We start from the raw sequence: 21757 nt of genomic DNA, 5'->3' as shown, positions 1-21757 counted from the left end.
TCTCTCTCTCTCTCTCTCTCTCGGTATATATATATATATATATATATATATATATATATATATATATATGTGTGTGTGTGTGTGTGTGTGTGTATGTGGATATATATATGTGTATATATATATATATATATATATATATATATATATATATATATATATATTTAACTAATGCACTTCTGACTAACCTCTTTCTTAACTGGCTTTCTGAATAAGTTCATGCGCTTCTGCTAAGCGCAATGAAGCTTCGTTTTTCAAATCATGTACGTCATATTTAAGATAAGAAACTTGTCGTGAAAATATCCCCCTCTGGATATTCCGGTCGAAGTGCTACAACTTTTTCCCTGATAGATGATGAGTAATCGTTGACCAGTGCAGTTTATTTTTGCTCTTTTCCCAGTAACAATGGAGTTTAAAGGTCGCTCATGAATGGCAGAGGCAAGGGACAGTGACATTGCCCTATCAAGCAGGATAATGTCCTAGAGACTGACTATACAGTATATACTTATGATCAACGCACAAGCACCCTCTACACCCAAGCTAGGACCAAGGAGGGCCAGGTAATGGCTGCTGGTGACTCAGCAGATAGACTTATAGGCTCCTCCAAACTCCCATCCTTAGCTCACAAGTATGGTGAGGTTGCAGCGACCAAAGAAACTCGAGTTTACCAGTCAGGGACGTTATCACATCGGCCACCAATTGTTCTCTTCTTTATGTGATGAGATTATTCAGGAATCTATTCGCATGAATATGATTTTGGCATATTTATCCATGGGCGCATTTCCTAACACATTTTCACAAGAACTTATATTTTGCGTCATTTTTTTTCACAAGCATCCTATGTGATCTCTTCGCAAATCAGATTAATTTGAAGTTTTTTTTTTCACATGAGTATAATTTCAGTATGTTTTTTAATGATCACATTTTCACATAAAGTTTTTACGCAATAATTTTGCATGAACGATTTACGTGGTCTTCACAAATCGCACTAATTTGAACTTTATTTTACGATCACATTTTAGGGAATATTTTATGCATGAGCTCATTTTATTACAACTTTGAGGCGTTTCCAGGTATATTTACCTATGACAGGAATATTTTTCATCATTTGGTAGCATCCTCTCACTTAAGTACATTATAAAAGATCCTTTTCTTAGTATACATTCTCAAGCTCAGTTTCCACACAAATTTTGGCAGAAATTTACATTTGCACAAATATTGCATGATTTTCATTCAGCACAATTTCAAGCACCTTTAAACTTGAGCACATTATCCAGAATTGTTTTTCTCAAACATTCTCTGACATCATTTTATGTGAGTGCATTGTATAGCATATATTCCCAATAGCACATTAGCTTTAATATTTTCTTAGTATCACATTGTGTTTCCTTTTCACTTGTGTATAGAGAAAAAATTTTATTCAAGATATGTATTGAATTATTGGATACAAGCGTAGTGCGACTATGTTTGTTATTCAAAATATTATTTGATATATGTGGTTAGGTATGTTTTTACTAAATTGAAGACCCTGTATTTTACGTTATTAATATATGTATACAACAACATACGATCTTGTATTTAACATTTATGAGTGAACTACCATCGATGCTGAGTTAGAAACGTATGCATATAATTTTTAATGTATATATATATATATATATATATATATATATATATATATATATATATATATATATATATATATATATATATATATATATATATATGTGTGTGTGTGTGTGTGTGTGTGTGTACATATATATGTATATATCCATATGCGAACGCATATGTATATATGTGTGTATATGTTATGTGTTTATATACATACACTGTATATATACAGTATATATATACATATATATAAATAAATTTATATATATATATATATATATATATATATATATATATATATATATATATACAAAATACAAAATGTATATATTTATATATATGAAGTAAGCGAGTCAAATATTTTATGATACATACTGTAGATATTGTAGGCTACATAGGCTAACGTAATAAATAAGTATATGCCGTTAGGAATGTATTTACGTAAAAGTAGAAAGTATTAAGGACGGTAAAATATCCTTAAGGGAATGATTTTACTTCAATTTTGCCACAAAGAGAGAAAATGTTTCCCGAGTTTAATATCATAAATTTTCTCACTAGAACTTTTGACTGAGTCGCCTTAATAGTACTAACACACACACACACACACACACATATATATATATATATATATATATATATATATATATATATATATAATGTATGTATATATATACACTATATATATTTATATACATATGTATATATATGTATATATATAAATATATATATATATATATATATATATATATATATATGTATATATATATATATATATACTGCATATATATATATATATATATATATATATATATATATATATATATACTGCATATATATAATTATATATATATATATATATATATATATATATATATATATATATATATATATCCCTTTCTGAGTGGGGATACTTTAACGTGGTGAAAGGGTTTGTGTATTTCAAAGCTGTATTAGTCAGCGCCACCCTTACTAGGTTGGTTTTCTGACAGTGATCAGAGTAAAATCTCCCCTCCCCCCCCTCACCAATCAGCAGTGGCCAGCGTTGTGATAAAAACTAGTCTAACCCCGACGCGAATAAGGACATTTCTGAGGCCTTTGTCCTGCAGTGGACTAGAAATAGCTGAATTTGTTGCTTTATATATATATATATATATATATATATATATATATATATATATATGTATATATATATATATATATATATATATATATATATATATATATATATATATATATATATATATATATAATGTGTGTGTGCGTGTGTGCGCGTTAGAACTAGATTAGCTGTCATAACCCCCTTAACCAGGCCTTGGAAAATCCAGAAATAAAAGGGATGATTATCCGAGATCCGCTCAGAGAAAAAGCGCTGAGTCAGCACGTGGAATTGGCAGATTTTGGCGAATAAGGACAAAGAAAAAAGAGAGAGAGAGAGAGAGAGAGAGAGAGAGAGAGAGAGAGAGAGAGAGAGAGAGAGTCAATTTGTCTCGCACGTAAAAAGATGGAAAAAAATGAAAAAGGACAAGAGAAAAAAATAGAAAATAGAAAAAAATTAGCGTTAAATGTCAAAGGAAGGTCGAAGGGACCGCGAACCATTTTTTTTTTTTTTTGAGTCAAGGTCGAGTAGTGTGTCTCATTTTGGGCTGTTTTGTGTTTTTCGCAATATTGTCTTGTTTCTCGCCAATATAATTGTCTTGTGTGAGAAACAACTTATGTCTGCCCTCATTTTTAGAGCGATTTTATATATTTTAAAGCATGTATCACTTCTTATATTGTCTTTCAATGAGTTCATTATTATGAAAAGTCCTTGGTTTCTGCGCAGTTTGAAGACTCTCTCTCTCTCTCTCTCTCTCTCTCTCTCTCTCTCTCTCTCTCTCTCTCTCTCTCTCTCTCTCTCTCTCTCTCATCTGTTTGTGTTTAACCAGGGTTATCAAGGATAATATGCCCTAATCGTATTAACATAACAATCAAATCTAACGAAGGGGCATCTCATCTACTCAACAATGACGTCATCGATGACGCACGCATTGTACATCCCGCATCTCTGACGTCACATGACCACAAAAACAGCTTGGTGTATCTCATGGGAATCCGATAGGTTTGGGAGAATTTCGTAACCTCATTAATTAATGGTAATGGTCCATAACATTACCAATGACGAATCCGCAGTTTCCCGTCATGCTCTCGAGTGCTAGACCAAGCGTAATTCCGTTATGTTACCTTTAATAACAGGTTTGGTGTTTAACGTTCAGAGTTTGCCCATCGAAGTATATATTTCGTTACTCATAATGATTCATGGATGGGTTTTCCTAATCTGTATATTATATAAAGTTCAAATCGTGCGTAAATAGTTCACTGTTACACAACCGTACCAATTTTCTTAATTTTATGTTTATGAGCTTCCAACAGGCCATGTTGCTTCCTCCGGTCGCCTTAGTGACCGCTGAGATAGGAGCAGTAGCAGATTCAGCATATGAAGCTTCGTTAGTGGTGGATAACGGGGGAGGGTGGGCTGTGGCACCCTACCACTACCAACAAACTTGGCTGAATCTCTCTCTCTCTCTCTCTCTCTCTCTCTCTCTCTCTCTCTCTTTTTTTTTATTTTATTTATTTATTTTATTTTATTTATTTTTTTTTTCGTCGGCTACCTAGATAGACATGGTTAAACATATTGCTTAATGTGACCTCTGGAAGCAGTTGAGCGTTTTACCTTTGTTACCTCCTTAGATATTATATCAGTTTAATACTTATAAGTGTCTGAATATGCTACAGCATACTACTTTTGTGGCATCTATAAGTGATCAAACTTTTCATTTTTGCAAAGTCTTTAAAAACACATTGCAGGATTTTGTTGTAATAAGCTCAACAAGTGAATGTCCATAGTTCAACATTGATAGAATAGAGCCAGTATGAGCCAACGCGGCTGATTGTAGGATAAAGGTTTAAAATAAAGTATTTTAGGGAAAAGGAAGCAGTCACCAGTAATAATAGATAATTAGCTTATTTCTTGTTTTGAAATCTTTAAAATGAAAACACAAATAAGAAACTTACTTTAATCACCATCGATTTCATAACGCATCTTTCACGAATCCATAACTGGACTACATTGTTAACTTTCTAATGTAAAGTCAATTTTTAATTATTTAAAATTCAAGGCTAATATGAAAGTTTGATAGAAATTCATATGGAGCGAAAGAAATACCTCGAATGAAGCACTGGACGTAAAAAAACCATTACAGTTTGCGAAAGTTATTGCTCCATCTTAATCAGTCCTTTTGTATAACAAGAAATGTCCTGCAATGAAATAATCCAAATGCCATGTCGGATGACTTTGATTAATTTGGCCAATCTAAGCTTCCATCCAACACCAACTAATTCCAGTGTGTAAAAGTTTTTGCTCCGTCCTAATCTGTCTCTTTGTATTAAAAAAAGTTCCGCTATGAAGTAAACCAAATGCCATGTCGGATGACTTCCATTAATTAATTTGGAATCGAGATGATAAACAGCCTATCTAAGCTTACATCTAACACCGGTCTTTCCTTCCTACAAAGGCGAAGGACATAAATAACCTAAGAGTACTTGAATCGTATGCCCATATCTTTGGTATTCTCCTCGATCCAGCGATCCATATGGGCATCGAGTTCTGGAGTGGCCAAGTTCTTCCAATCACCGACGACGCCCTTCCGGAAGAAACTGCCTTCCATCTGGGTGAGGGGCCGTTCCAGGTCTCTGCTGCGCATGTTGTCGAAGCTTGTTGCCTCTGCTACTCTGAGGAGGAGGGAGAGAAGAATAAGAGGGAAATGATTTTCTGTTGATAGAAGAATATGGAATTGTTAGGGAATGGAAGACGTAGATAGATAAGCGGTGAAATTGATTGGTAGAAAGATTAATATATTCATAGAATTGATGGTTAATTCAATAATTAAGGTTGTAGGTTTTAGAAATACCTTAATATAAGTAGTTAATAGAGAGAAGAACTTGAAATACGGGAAAATTAATTCAGTAAATATACGACTGGTAGAATGACTTTTTATAAAGACTTAAAGATAGAAATGGACTGATTTAGTTGATTAATAAAGAAAACCAGAGTATGCAATTATTCTGCAAATGAATATGCGTTATATATATTTCAGTATGAAACCCCTTTTCACTGGAAAGAGGTGGCTCCAAAGCAACATAATATAATACAATTTTCTTCTACAAGACGAATACGTTTTTTGTCGAATTATTGATGAATCTCCAAAGAGAAAATTCCCACAATTAAATGATTTGCATGCAGTAGATGAAATACCCAGACACACATACACACACACACACCCACTCACACACTGTACCATCACTTTTCTCACAGACACACTCGCACCCGTCCAGAATATTAAGCCCCTTATATTTTAATGCATCTTTCAATCCATCTATCCAGGCATTTCTATGTCTCCCCCTCCCTTTCCCTACCAACACTTTAAAAAATTATACACAATACCCTCTAAACTATGGTCCATTCTTGCTACACGACTAAACAACCTCTAAAGGCTTCAATCCCTCCTTTTTCCTATGCTAACGTTAGCACCATTTTTATGCATATCCACATGGCCTCAGATATGTCCTCCCACTCTCGACTGTTTATGGTCTTTCTATACTAGTCTATATCCGCAAATTTTCTTAGCTCGTCAATCCGTCGTCTTCTCTTCCCTCCCCTGCTTCATTTGCAATCTCTAGGGACTCATTCTGTTATTCTTTTTGTCCAACTATTATCTGTCGTTCTCATTATAGGTTTTGCCCATATCTTTTTCTTTTTCTTACTTGTTGTAAGAATATTCTCTACTTTAGTCTGCTCTCGTATGCATTATTATTATTATTATTATTATTATTATTATTATTATTATTATTAGCTAAGATACAACCCTAGTTGGAAAAGCAAGATGCTATAAGCCCAAGGGCTCCAACAGGGAAAGTTAGCCAGCGAGGAAAGGAAATAAGGAAATAAAAAAACCATATAAGAAGTAATGAACAATTAAAATAAAATATTTTAAACTATTAACAACATCAAAACAGATATTGCATATATAAACTATAAAAAGTCATATGTCAGCCTGTTCAACATAAAAACATTTGCTGCAAGTTTGAACTTTTAAAGTTCTACCTATTCAACTACCCGATTAGGAAGATCATTCCACATCTTGGTCACACCTGGAGTAAAACTTCTAGAGTTCTGCGTAGTATTGAGCCTCATGGTGGAGAATGCCTGACTATTAGAATTAACTGCATGCCTAGTATTACGAACAGGATGGAACTGTCCGGGAAGATCTAAATGTAAAGGATGGTCAGAATTATAAAAAATCATATGCAACATGCATAATGAACTAATTGACTGACGGTGCCAGATATTAACATCTGTATCAGGAATAAGAAATTTAATAGACCGTAAGTTCCTATCCAACAAATTTAAGAAACAAGGTAGAATGAGAGAATTAAAACACTTCAGAATAGATTGATCTCTGAAAATCTTATAAAGACTTTCTCAATAAGCCAATTAATTATTGTGCAATTGAAGAAGACACAGACCTAATGTGTTTCTCAAAAGTAAATTTTTTGCCGAGAATCACGCCTAAAATTTTAAAAGAGTCATATAAAGTCAAAGAAACATTATCAATGCTGAGATCCGGGTGTTGAGGAGCCACTGTCCTTGGCCTACCTACAATCATACTTTGAGTTTTGTTTGAATTCAACTTCGTCGTCCATAATTTGCACCAAGCACTAATTTTATCTAGATCTTTATTAAGGGATTCAGCAACCCTAGATCTACATTCAGGAAATAGAATTGATGCAAAGAGAGTAGCATTATTTGCATATGTAACAAGGTTTTCTAGGGCAAACCACATTTCATGTGTATATAGTATGAAAAATAATGGGACAAGAACACTACCCTGAGGAACACCAGATATCACATTACTATACTCACTATGGTGCCCATCAATAACAACTCTTTGCAATCTATTACATAAAAATTCAATAATGATGCTAAGAAACGACCCACCCACTCCCAACTGCTTGAGTTTGAAAACAAGGGCCTCATGATTAAGATGATCAAAGGCAGCGCTAAAATCATACAAACTTCCTGACCACAATTAAGGGATTTCTGTACAGCATTGGAGATTTTAAGAAGGGCATGACATGCTCCAAGGCCTTTACGAAAAGCAAATTGCAAGCTAGGGAACAGATGATTACCATCAGCACACCTATTAAGACGTTGTGCCAAAAGACGTTCAAAAACTTTGGATAATATGGCAGTTATAGAAATTGGGCGGTAATCAGTTGGACTTGAGCTACCACAAACACATTAGTTCCTTAGTGTTATCACCATCATTATTCTTTCTATAGCTATTTGGGTTGTAACTAGCTTATGTTCTAAAGCAGTGGTTCCCAACCTTTTTCCTGTCATTTCCCCCCTGCACCCAGTGCAACCCTCCAGATTTCCCCCTTCATGTGTATGAGGGAAAGAGTAGTTGAAACACACTGTGACGACTTACTAATTTATTTTTCCATTATACAAATATACTGATAAACAAATAGTTATAGAGTAAAATGGATAGAGAGCGGTTGGTAACAACTAACCGCATAGCCATAGAGCTATGAAATTAGTTGTTACTAACCGCTCTCTATCCATTTTACTCTGTAACTATTTGTTTATCAGTATATGGAGAGCGGCTAGTAGCAAAATAAAAGGACTTTTGTTTATTCTTCTACTTCAAAATTGAATTAGTGAGAAGGTTGAGGCTGCTTCTTGTACACCAGTGTATCAATATCAGGGCTAGCTTTGTCACCTGGTATTTTTTTTAGTTAGTAGGTAGTGTAATTATTTCCCCCCTGGTAGCTTCAAATTTCCCCCAGGCTGGGAACCACTGTTCTAAAGCATTAATAAGGATCGAAGTTTCCGATGCATAAGTTAATATTGGTAGAACCATCCGTTTAAATTTCTTTTTTGAGAAAGAGTCATTTTACTTTTCATAATCTCATTTTGTTTACCAAAAATCTTCCATCCCATGCTTATCCCTTTTTAAATTTCGGTTTCGTGTCTTGGGGAGATACTGTCTGTCCTAACAATCTCTAGAGGTTCGCCCATATCTATTATTTGTTGTCTGCATTTTAATTTAACTTTATCCTATTTATACTTATATTAATTTTCTGTTTTACATTTCTGCATTATCTATTCAAATCTTCTTTCATCTTTTGCAATTCCTCCCATAATACACTAAATAGGACTATGTCATCTGTAAAACTAGAATTGTAAAGATATTCCACAGTAATGTTAATTCCTACATTTGCCTCATCTAAGTTCTTTAAAAATTCTTCTTGGCACGCTGTGAATAATGTAGGAAAAAATTGAGTCTCCCTGTCTAACTCCTTTCTCAATCGGAATTTTTCTCACCATGGAGTTATAGGATTACTGTGTTTCCTTTATAGATATCTTCTATCATTAGATACACCTATTCCTTGCTTTTGAAGGGCTTTCATTACTGTTGAAGTTTTGACGGAATAAGATTCTTTCTCATTGTCTATAAATGCCATACATAATGGTTTGTCTAACTCAGTTGATTTTTACATTAACTGGTTAATTACATGAATATGGTTAGATGTTGAATACCCTCTTCTAAAGCCTGCTCACTCTCTTGGCTGATTAAAATATAGCTGTATTTCTATCTGGTCCAATATGATCTTTGTAAATATTTTATATATTACTGAGAGTAAACTTACTGGCCGGTAATTTTTCAAGTCTTTCGTGTCCCCTTTTGTGAATTGATATCATGATAAAGTTTTTCTAATCTCAAGGTATAGACTCTTAGAGCATTATTGCAGTCAATATATATATATATATATATATATATATATATATATATATATATATATATATATATATACATATTTATATATATATGTATATATATATATATATATATATATATATATATATATATAATATAAGTGTGTATGTGTATATATGATGTAGAAAGATAGACAGAACATAAATACCCCACTTACTTTTTCAACTGATCTGCTGTTAGATCTAAACCGAGGAACTCATTCAGTTTGTTCAACTCATCCATGATGTTTTCCTTCATATCCTCATAGAATACGAAATGGACGTTCGGATGATCCCTCAGGTTCCAAGCTTGCTGCAAATGACCCCAATAGGGGGCAAAGGTCATTCTATTTTTCATAAAAGTCTCGGCTGTGGCTGAAAGCCCTCCTTCAACTATCGTGCTGGATTTTTGGCTCAGAAAATGGTGCAGAGAGACACACGCGTCTTTTGGATTTCGTGCAACGTACACTACCTGCAAAAGGTGCAAGGGAATGATGCTGGAGAACTGTTGGTATTGCGCACAACATAGGTTGCACATAGGAAGTACTGGGGAAGTATTTCTTGAAAGTCTGTGGGACTGCTTCCAATTTATGTTACATATAGAAAAAACGAGGGAAAATATTACTTGAAGGTTTTAGAAAATGCTGGGACATAGGTTGCATGTAGGGGGTACGAGGCAAATATTACTTGGAAGTCTTTGTGACTGCCTCCAGTTTATGTTACATATAGGAAGTATGAGTGAAATCATACTTAAAGGTCATTTTAGCTGCTCACAATATAGGCTCTGTGTAGGGGGTACGAGGGAAATATTACTAGAGAGCCTATTGGACTGCATGCAGTTTGCGTTACATATAAGAAAATTGAGGGAAATATTACTTGAATGCCTTTGGAATGTTCTGAAATATAACGTGCATGTTGGAGGTATGATGAAAATATTACTTGACTGCCTTTAAGAATGCACACAATATGGGTTATATAAAGGATGTATGTGGTAGATATTAGTTGTGGATCTTTGAAACTGCCCGGAACATTAGTTGCATGTAGAAGGTAAGAGGGAAATATGACTTGAGACTCTTTGAAACTAATTGCCTGTAGCAATAGAAGGGAAATACTACTTGAAGATCTTTGAAACTGTCTATAACATGCATAGGCGGTACGATGGGACTATTACTTGCCAGTCTTAAGGGACTGCATGTAATTTAGGTTATGTATTGGAGGTTCTAAGGAAATGATTTTTGAAGGTCTTTTAAACTGTCTGCAACATAGGAGATGAATATTAATTGGTCTTAGAAAGGACATGCAACATAGGTTGCAGGTAAAGGTTATAAGGGAAATAAGATTATCTTTTGGACTGCATGGAATTTGAATTACATATTTTATGTGTTGTATGAGGAATATATTACTTGAGCCTTTATGGTTACCTGCAATTTAGGAGGTACTGGAGGTACGAGGTAAATATTACTTGAAGGTTGCATGTAAAAAGTACCAAGAAAATGGTACTTGGAAGTTTTTGAAGCTTCATGTAATAGTGATTGCATGAACGAAGTATGAGGAAAGTATTATTTGAGTATCTTTGTGGCAGCATTTAATTTAGGTTACATATGGCAAGTAAATATTGATGTAAGGTGTTTGAAATTGCATGAACATAGGTTGCATGTAGGATGTAAGAGAAAAATATTACTTGAAATTTTTTTGGTACTCCCAGGTTACATAAAAGAGCTGCAAATGAAATAGTACTTTAAGGCCTTTGAAACTGCATGTAACATTGGTTTCACGTAGGTGCTACGAAAATAATATTACTTTAATGTCTTTTCATAGGTTACATTTAGGAGGTATAGGAGAAATATTACTTGAAGGTTTTTTTTAAATTATTGAAACCTATTTAGGTTATATTTATGATTTGAGGGAAATATTTCTTGAAATCCTTTAATATTGCACACAATAGAGGTTGCCACCTACATGCAACCTATGTTACATGCAGTTTCAAGGCCTTAAAGTAATATTTTCCTCGTATCTCCTATTTGTAACCCAAAATTACATGATGTTCTTTGTCTCTGCCGCTCATAATTGACTGTTAGATGTAAAACTGTTATGGAATTAATTGAAAGCGCATTCAAGCACAGTCTGCGTTACATTTTATTTGTGTATCATTATCTATTTTCTATTACTTTTCATTTTGTTGTATGTGTTATTTATCGATTTACATGGTAAACAAACATCAACTGTCTATCAATTCAAATTAAATCAACCTAATCTTTTGGGTCGTCCACGATTTTATAAAGTGATTTACGAAAAACTTAGAAAATTCAGTGACTCCAGCATGGTTTCGTAAGACATTTCACAAGGAAATTATGCTCCATATTTATGCAATTGCGCGTTATAGTCAGTAAATACAGATAATATCATATCAAATTGGTGAAAAATTATACTTTTGGGGACATTGAAGACATTTACCGTAAAATATCTAAAATAATCTTGTTTAAAAGCCGCTCATGAAGGACAGAGGAAAGGGACAGTGACATTCCCCTATCAAGCAGGACAGTGCCCTAGAGATTGACGATATATACACAGTATCAGCACCCAAACCCCCTCTCCACCCAAGCTAGGACCAAGGATGGCCAGGCAATGGCTGCTAATGACTAGGAGGGTGAGGTTGTAGTGACCAAAGGAACTAATGAGTTTGAACGGGACTCGAACCCCAGTCTGGCGTTCACCAGTCAGGTACGTTACCTCATCGGCCCACCACAACCCTTGCCTGTTCTATTGTATTTTACATTACAGCAATCCTAATTACAACAAATTTATACTCCCTTTGCCTTTCTTGGGTGTAGCATATATTACATAATTTTCAAAGGCTTTCAAGTAATGCTTCCCTCCTACTTCCAATACATAATCTCTATTTTACGCAATCACAAACTCTCAAAAGACCTTTCCCCCTTACCTCCATCATGTAGCCTATGTTGTATGAAGCTTCAAAGATTTAAAACTATTACTTCCCTCGTATTTCCTTTATGCAATCTAAACTGCGTGCAGTCCAAAAGACTCTCGAGTATTATTTTCTTCGTACCTCGTACATATAATCTGTATTGCTTCCGTTTCAAAGACCTTAAGGTGATGTTACCCTCATACCACATATCTGTAACCTAAACTACATGATATCATAAAGTCACTTAGGTCATATTTCCCTCACACCTCCTACATAGAGCCTATAATGCTTGGAGTTTCAAAGACCTTCGAGTAATATGTACCTCCTTTTTGTTGCCCGTATTGTGGGGAGCTTCAAAGGTTGTCAAAAAATATTTCCCCAGTACCTCCAGCATGTAACCTATATTTGTGTAATATCAAAGACCAATCAATAGCTGTTGGTGCCTCAGCAAACATACTCCCTCCATAGTTCATATGGATAGTAAGGTTATTGACACCAATGAAAACTATTGATACACGAGCGGGGCTCGTACTTTGGATGCCACCAGACTACAACAACCCTTTTCACCTTACCTTGCTCTTGGAGAGTAAACTGTCGTTGAAGAAGTGGAACTGTAAATGAGTCTTAATGACTCTACGTCCCATGTCTGCTCTGGCCAACTGCAACATGACCCCATCTTCGACCTGACCCCCAGGACACTTTGTATGGAGGATCTCAATTAGGGGGTGTGACGTCTGTGCTGCTTGGAGGATGCAAGAAATCCTGATATATATATATATATATATATATATATATATATGTGTGTGTGTGTGTGTGTGTGTGTGTGTGTGTGTGTGTTATTGGAGATGGTTCCATAGTAAAGAAAATCAATTGTCAGAATATCTTTCGTCTTTTATGGTAAAATCAATGATGAATCTCAGTGTAGTAAACCTTGAATGTGACAGAGACCGTTGCCTTATTCTCGAGCCATCCCCTTACTACTGTATAAAGTTTGAATTTTATATCTATAATATACAGTATATATATATATATATATATATATATATATATATATATGTTTGTTTGTTTATACATATGCATGTTTTTGTTTTTTATAAACATATAATGCCTATATAAGTGTGTGTGTGTGTTTGTGCGTGTAGAAATCACGAAAGCTCACACATGATTAGCATAAAATATGTATTATAGCCATGAAAGGAAAAATGAATAGACTTAATTGGAGTTAGGACTTCCATAAGTAATTTTGTTGAATCTGTCGATTTCCCTAATGGACGAAAGTACTAACTCCAATCAAGTCTTTTCATATTTCCTTTCGTGACTATAATACACACTCACACACACAAACACACACACACACACACACACACACACACACAAACACACACACATATATATATATATATATATGAGAGAGAGAGAGAGAGAGAGAGAGAGAGAGAGAGAGAGAGAATTAAAATCCATATTCTTTCATGAAAAATTTTGTCATTCACATGCATTTCTTCAAGAAAGAAATACTTTCACAGGAGACAAATAAATCAAACTAATGAAGAAATACTTAGAAAAAAATCTCCCTGACTCCTTACGAGATCAATGAAGTAAGATCTGGAGTTGATGTGTGTGGTGTCCATGGTAGGGATGTGGTCGTAGTGAGTCATGGCCCAAAGGATTTCGCCCATCCACACGGTGCCACTTTTCGGGAACGTCGAGACGACCAGGTCGTCTGTCCGGAACTCGAAGTCGTAGAAATTCCTCGCCAGGTTGACGAATCTGTGGCCGTAATTGTAGTAGTTGGAATTATAATTATTATAATGAGGGTTTGAAAGTTATTCATGAATAGCAGACGCAAGGGACATGAGTGATGGCTACCCTTAAATCTGCACTTTTTGGTGTAGACTTAACAGTTCCTGCTTTACTTAAACCAGATGGCTTTGTCACTCACTGTCCATAGGAAAGGGCAACCCTTTTGGCTGATGTGTGTGGCAGTAATCCGAGTAATGAGAAATCCTGTTTTCCTGAGGCTAAACTAACTACTTTAGCTTTTCGATCTCATGAAATTAAAGCTCTCTTGGTGGACCTTTATGCATACGGAGGTGTTGATACAAATGGTATTTTCCTTTGTTTTATAAAGACTTCTTAGCTCCAAAGTTATCAGTTATTTACGCAAGCTAGCAAGAAGACGTTCCTTTAGCACTTGTTGGAGAATTGGTAATGTTACCCCATTATGTAAATGCATTTGTGGTAGCTAAAGTTTTTGAACGTCTTTTAACCAAACGTCTAGATAGGTTTGCGGAAGGTAATCATCTGCTCCCTAGATTGCAATTTGGCTTTTGTAAAGTCGTTGGAGCATGTGATACCCTTACACTTTCCAATGCTGTACAGAAATCCTTTGATTGCGGTTTGGAAGTTTGTATGATTGGCCTTGATTTTAGTGCTGCCTCTGACCGTGTCAATCATGATGCCCTTGTTTTCAATCAAACAGTTGGAGTGGGTGGGTTGTTTCTCAGCATCATTATTACATTTTTAAGTAATAAATCGCAAAGAGTTGTTGTTGATGGGCACCATAGTGAGTATAGGGATGTGATATCCGGTGTTCCACAGGTTAGTGTTCTCGGCCTCTTACTTTTCATATTATATACACATGACATGTGGTTTGGCCTAGAAAATGAGCTTGTTGCATATGCAGATGATGCTACTCTCTTTGCATCAATTCCATCTTCTGGGGTTTCTGGATCCCGTATTAGAGATCTAGCTAAAATTAGTGCATGGTGCAAATTATGGGGTATGAAGTTGAATCCTAACTAAACTCAAAGTATGGTTGTAAGTAGGTCAAGAACAGTGGCTCCTCAACTTCCGGATCTCAGCATTGATAATGTTTCTTTAACTCTGTTTGACTCTTAAAATGTTAGGTGTGATTTTCGACAGCAAATTTACTTTTGAGAAACACATTAGGTCTGTGTCTTCTTCAATTGCACGAAAAATTGGCTTATTGAGAAAGTCTTGTAAGATTTTCCATGATCAATCTATTGTGACGAAGTATGTTAACTTTTTCATTCGACCATGTTTCGAGTATTGTTCTCCTATCTGGTGTTCATCTGCTGATCCTGATCTTAATTTGTTGGACAGAAACCTACTGTCTATTAATTTTCTTGTTCTTGATCTAGATATCAATCTCTGGCACCATCTTCCAATTAGTTCCCTATGCACGTTGCATAAGATTTTTCATAATTCTGGCCATCCTTTACATTCAGATCTTCCCGGACAATACCATCCTGTTCGTAATGCTAAGTATGCAGTTTATTCTAATAGTCATGCCTTCTCCTTCATGAGGCTCAGTAATACCTAGTATTCTAGAAGTTTTACTCCAGCTGTGACCAAGTTGTGGAATGATCTTCCCAATAGGGTAGTTTAATCGGTAGAGCTTCAAAAGTTTAAACTTGCAGCAAATGTTTTTATGTTGAACAAGCTGACATAAGTCTTTTTATAATTTATAATTCTTAAAATATTTTATTTTGATGATTCATTACATTTCATATAATTTATTATTTCCTTTCCTCACTTGATCATTTTTCCCTGTTGGAGCCTTTGGGCTTATAGCAGCTTAATTTTCCAACTAGGATTGTAGCTTAACTAGTAGTAGTAGTAGTAGTAGTAGTAGTAGTAGTAGTAGTAGCAGGAGCAGTAGTAGTAGTAGTAATATGATGATGATCAGCGCCCAAGCTCCCTCTCCATCCAATCCATGACTAGGGAGGGCCAGGCAATGGCTGCTGATTAATCAGCAGGTAGACCTATAGGCTCTCCCAAACCCCCATTCTCATATCACAAGGATGGTGAGGTTGCAGATACTTCAAGAAACTATCGAACTTGAGTGGGTCATCAGGTAGAAACGTTTAAAATAGGCTACCACAACCCTAGAAGTATGTTATTGTAAAGAAGTGGTGGGGGAGGAGTAGTATTATTGGTAATAGCAGTGTTTTAGTTATGATTCCAGTTGTAGCACGAGTGGTTGTAATGACAAGGATTGAAGAATTCGTTACAAGAATGTCAGCTATTATGATGGTAGTTGTGATTGATTGATTGATTGATTTAAAGTTTTCAGGCATCCTGACTGGTAGTTGTGAGAAAAAGGATAATGATTATAATGAAAAAAATAGTATCGGTGTCAATAGTAGCTCTTATAATGATAATGATGACGAAAGTAATAAAAATAACTATGATTGTAGAAGCAGCAGTGAAACCTGCAACAATTTTGATAGTGATAGTAGTGGTAGTAGTAGGTCGCAGTTGGAGTGCTATTCATAAAATGCAATCGTTCCTTTAGAACAAGCAGAAAGAAAAAAGGTTGTTTGATTCACTAGGAAACTTCCATAGAATACATAAAAAATAAAACATTTTGCCTCACTTGGAAACTTCCATTAACTAAAAATGAAGCCAATAGTTAACTAGAAAATTCCTGTTTGATAAACCGAAAAGTAATTTACTTCTGTAGAAATTTTCATAGAATGAAAATCATAAATGCTTTTACTGAATTATAAAGTATCCATGGAATAACCTCCCCCCCAAAAAAAAATTTATTCATTAAAGGCCCTTCCATCTTTATGAAAGGTTTCATGAAGTAAGCCAAAAAGATTACTTCACTAAAATGTTTAGTGGAATAAACGAAAATTCTTTATTTAGATTGAAAGTTTCATGGTTAAAATAAAAGAAGTTTACTTCAGCAGAAAGTTTCCTTAGATTACCCAAAGGCCATTTACAGCACCAGAAAAAGGTTTATTTGAAATGAGCCAAATGACTGGCATCTTTTATGTTTCCTGCTTTGCTCAGTATTTTAAAATCGTGCAATAGCGTTTGTATTCTATTTTTCTTTTGGCAAACAATAGACAATTGCAAATACGGCCAACATAAGGATATGTCCTCAAACAATGGATTCACATTCGCCTTGGTAAAATAATTCCATGAAAATAAAGTAGCCTTGGCAGATGGAAAATCCACTTGAAATGGCTTAAGCTCTATATGATCACAGGTGGAAAATGCTCCTGAGGTGGTTTGAGCTATTTGGGGTTATATTCGTCATAGCTTCCATATTAAGTGGCCTGATCTATAATTGTATTTAACTGCAATTGGAATTACAGATCTCTTTAAAATAAAATATTGTAGTAGGTTGGCCAAGGCACCAGCCACCCGTTGAGATACTACCGCTAGAGAGTTATTGAGTCCTTTAACTGGCCAGAAAGTACTATATTGGAGATTCCTCTCTATGGGTACGGCTTATTTCATCTTTGCCCACACATGCACAGAATAGTCTGGTCTATTCTTTCCTCATACACTTGACGATACAAATTTTCAAACAATTCTTCTTCTCTCAAGAGGTTAACTACTGCAGTTGTTCAGTGGCTACTTTCCTCTTGGTAAGTGTAGAAGATACTCTTTAGCTATGGTAAGGAGCTCTTCTAGGACACTCCAAAATTAAACCATTGTTCTTTAGTCTTGGGTAGTGCCATAGCCTCTGTACCATGGTCTTCCACTGTCTTGAGTGAGAGTTCTCTTGCTTGAGGGCACACTCTTCTATCTTGTTTCTATTCCTCTGGTTATTTTCAGGTTTTTATAGTTTATATATGAAATATTTATTTTAATATAGTTATTGTTCTTAAACTACTTGTAGTTTATCCTTATTTCCTTTCCTCACTAGGCTATTTTCCCTGTTGGAGCCTTTGGGCTTATAGCATCCTGCTTTTCCAACTAGGGTTGTAGCTTAGCAAGTAATAATAATAATAATAATAATAATAATAATAATTGATAATAATAATAGTAATAATTGATAATAATAGTAGTAATAATTGATAATTAATGATTAATAATTAATAATAATAATTAATAATTAATAAATAATAAATAATAATAATGATAAGGGGTTACTCTATAATGTCACAAGTGGAATTAATCAAAAGGGTCTCGGCTCTTTAAAATTCAAAGTGGAATTTATTGCAAATAAAGTGGACTGGGCTCTTTGCTGTCACAAAATATGTAATTACTTTCACATACAGTTGGCATGGGCTCCTTAAGGTTACAAGTGGAATTAATCGTAATTAGATTGAAGTGATTTCTTCAAGGTCACAAATATAGTTACTTTCACATAATGAGGACTTGAGCTCCACAAGGTCACATGTAGAATTAATTGAGATTAAAGTGGTCTAAGATCTATAAAGCCATAAGTGAAATTAATCACAATGAAAGTGGACTGAGCTCCATAAGGTCACAAGTAGAATTAATTACGATTAGAGTGGACTGAGCTCTATAAAGTCACAATTGGAATTAATTACAACTAAAGTGACCTGAGCTATATAGAGTAACAATTGAAATTACTCGCAAACAAAGTGGACTGACTTCTTTAAGGTTACAAGTAGAATGAATCAAAATTAAAGTGGACTGCGCAATTTAAGGTCACAAGTGGAATTAATCTCAATCAAAGTAGAGTGAGCTCTATACAGTAAAGTCACATGTGGAATTAATTGTAATGAAAGTGGATTGAGCTCTAGAAAGTCACAAGTAAAATTAATCACAATTAAAGTGAACTGAGTTTTAAGGTCACAAGTGGAATTGATGATAATCAAAGTTGCCAGTGTTCTATAAGGTCACAAGTGAAATTGATAATGAATTGGACAGTTTCCCATAAGGTCACAAGTGGAATTAATTGCAATTAAAGTGGACTGAGTTTTATAAGGTCACAAGTGAAATTAATCACAAAGTAAACTGAGCTCTAAGGTCGCAAGTGAAAGTGATAATAACCAAAGTGGCCATTATTCTCCAAGGATCTCAAGTGAAATTAATTACAACTAAACTGCTCAAAGTTTTTCAAGATAGAAAATTTAATTACTTTCACAGACTTTGGCCTGATCTTTGATCTAAAATAAGTCACCAAAGGAATTAGCCCCACACCAGACATACAAATGTGTCCACTATAAACAAAGATGCATTACTCACGTATAAGGAAGCTGAACTCCTCCCGGGGAACACCTGACGACCCGGAGGTCTCCCGTGGCCCTTCGAATGGTCATCCTTGAGATCTCCTCCTCACTCAGCTCCTCAAAACTTATTGGCAGTTCTTGGGAACTCATGGTGGAGTTATACCTTGAAGGAAGAGACATTTTTGAGTTGCGAGTTTCTATTGAAATAGATGCTATTTTCATATCTTTTGCGATAACGTGAAAATAAAGGGAAAGACAATATGTATATATTAGATAAATAGATAGATATTTTTCAACGCTATAAATCGTAATTGAAAAATACGTATAAAAATACTTTGGATTTAATGCATTGTTTATTACGGGCAAGATCTTTATTATCTCTCTCTCTCTCTCTCTCTCTCTCTCTCTCTCTCTCTCTCTCTCTCTCTCTCTCTCTCTCTCTCTCTGTAACAAATAAAATCTTAGTTCACTTTTGACAACCTGAGTTTAAGAATGAAATTAACATGACTGTATTGTTTGTTGTGATGAGCAATTTCTTCGGTTCAAGTGGTACAAGAAACAACCTAAAACACGGAAATCGATTAAGACAGCTGATCTCTCTCTCTCTCTCTCTCTCTCTCTCTCTCTCTCTCTCTCTTTATATATATATATATATATATATATATATATGTATATATATATATATATATATATATATATATATATATTTATAATGTGTGTGTGTTCGTGCGGTTTTGAGAAGATTTACAAGTGACCGCACTGTTTACAAATAGACTTGAAAACAAGCTGTATGTTTTATGGTTAGGCTTAGTCTTGTGACGTCATCTATGATACCAAAACAAGAAAACAAGTCTCTCTCTCTCTCTCTCTCTCTCTCTCTCTCTCTCTCTCTCTCTCTGCTGTATATCTATATATATGAATATATATATATATATATATATATATATATATAGTATAAATATATATTATATATATACAGTATATATATAGTATATATATATATACATATATATATATATATATATATACATACATATATATATATATATATATATATGTATATATATATATATATATATATGTATATATATATATATATATATGTATGTATATATATACATATATATACATATATATATATATATATATATATATATATATATATACACTATAGATAGATAGGCAGATATATTTTTCCGATACTATATCTAAATGGCTTACAGGTTATCAAGGAATATTAAATCGAATATTAACATAAGAAAGAAATTGCTAAGAATATTCTTAGATGGAAAAAAAAATGTTTGTCTGACCGTATCTAAAAGCTCAAACGCCTCTTAGAGAGAGAGAGAGAGAGAGAGAGAGAGAGAGAGAGAGAGAGAGAGAGAGAGACATTCTTATTATCCTGGGCAATAAAGGTCTTTCGGGTATTAAACAATGCGTTTAAACTTGCCATTTTCCAGTCCCGTTTCAACTCTCGTATTACCGTATAGATGCACTAGTGAAACGTGAACTTACCTTAAATAAAGCCTTGTTATATCCAACGAATTCTAATCCTGCTTTTTCAATAAGATTGGGGTCATTCACCGTCACACCTTTGAAAGTAAACTGTATTTCTCTTGAAACAGAGACCGAAGATTTCTTATATCGGGTAAAATACAAAATGTAGAACTAAAATTTTCTTCTGGCGTTAACTTTGTTCCATTAACCAATCACAATCGAGTTCTATTGAGGTGACGTTCTACCGGGAAGGCGTGATGTTCCATGTCACGCCTTACAAGTGACATGTGAAGAGTTGCAAGATGCTGCATTTTGGTATAATATAACATTATTTTTATTTCATATAGTAAAAAAAACAATTTCGTTTATTACATAGAATCTTACCTTGTGATCTTTTAGAAATTAATTTAATCCTTCAATCGTTTTCAGGTTACAGAAACCTGGTTTTATTCATATAAGATTAGATTTCATAGTGGTAGTTGGCAACTCGGAGAGAAGCTTCTCAGATTTCTTTTCTAGGGGTCTCGGTATCAGTTTTTTTTTTTTACTCGTTTATTTTCATTATCGGAAAGACAGAAGCAACGAACTTATAAGATTCCAGAATATGCAACAAAATCTTAATCAATATTGTTATCGAAATGTCTAGTAAATGCTATTGGGAACTATATATATATATATATATATATATATATATATATATATCACCATTATCAGCCGTAAGTATTCCACTGCAGGACAAAGTCCTCAGTCTCATGTATACTGTACAGTGTGTATATATATATATATATATATATATATCACCATTATCAGCCGTAAGTAATCCACTGCAGGACAAAGTCTTCAGTCCTTCCACTTGCGTTTGTTCATAGTCTTTCTATGCCAGTCTATACCCGTAAATTTTCTTAG

At 34.3% G+C, this 21757-nt stretch overlaps 1 pseudogene; it reads right to left on the bottom strand.

The window, feature by feature from the left end:
• Positions 1-4676: 4676 nt before the first annotated feature.
• LOC137656877 (sulfotransferase 1C4-like) lies at positions 4677-19517 on the bottom strand (annotated as a pseudogene).
• Positions 19518-21757: the final 2240 nt, after the last annotated feature.

This window comes from Palaemon carinicauda, chromosome 17 (genome assembly GCF_036898095.1).
Source record: "Palaemon carinicauda isolate YSFRI2023 chromosome 17, ASM3689809v2, whole genome shotgun sequence".
Classification (NCBI taxonomy): Eukaryota; Metazoa; Arthropoda; class Malacostraca; order Decapoda; family Palaemonidae; genus Palaemon; species Palaemon carinicauda.
Note: the sequence above shows the minus strand (reverse complement) of the source record. Positions and strands in the feature narration are given on the sequence as shown.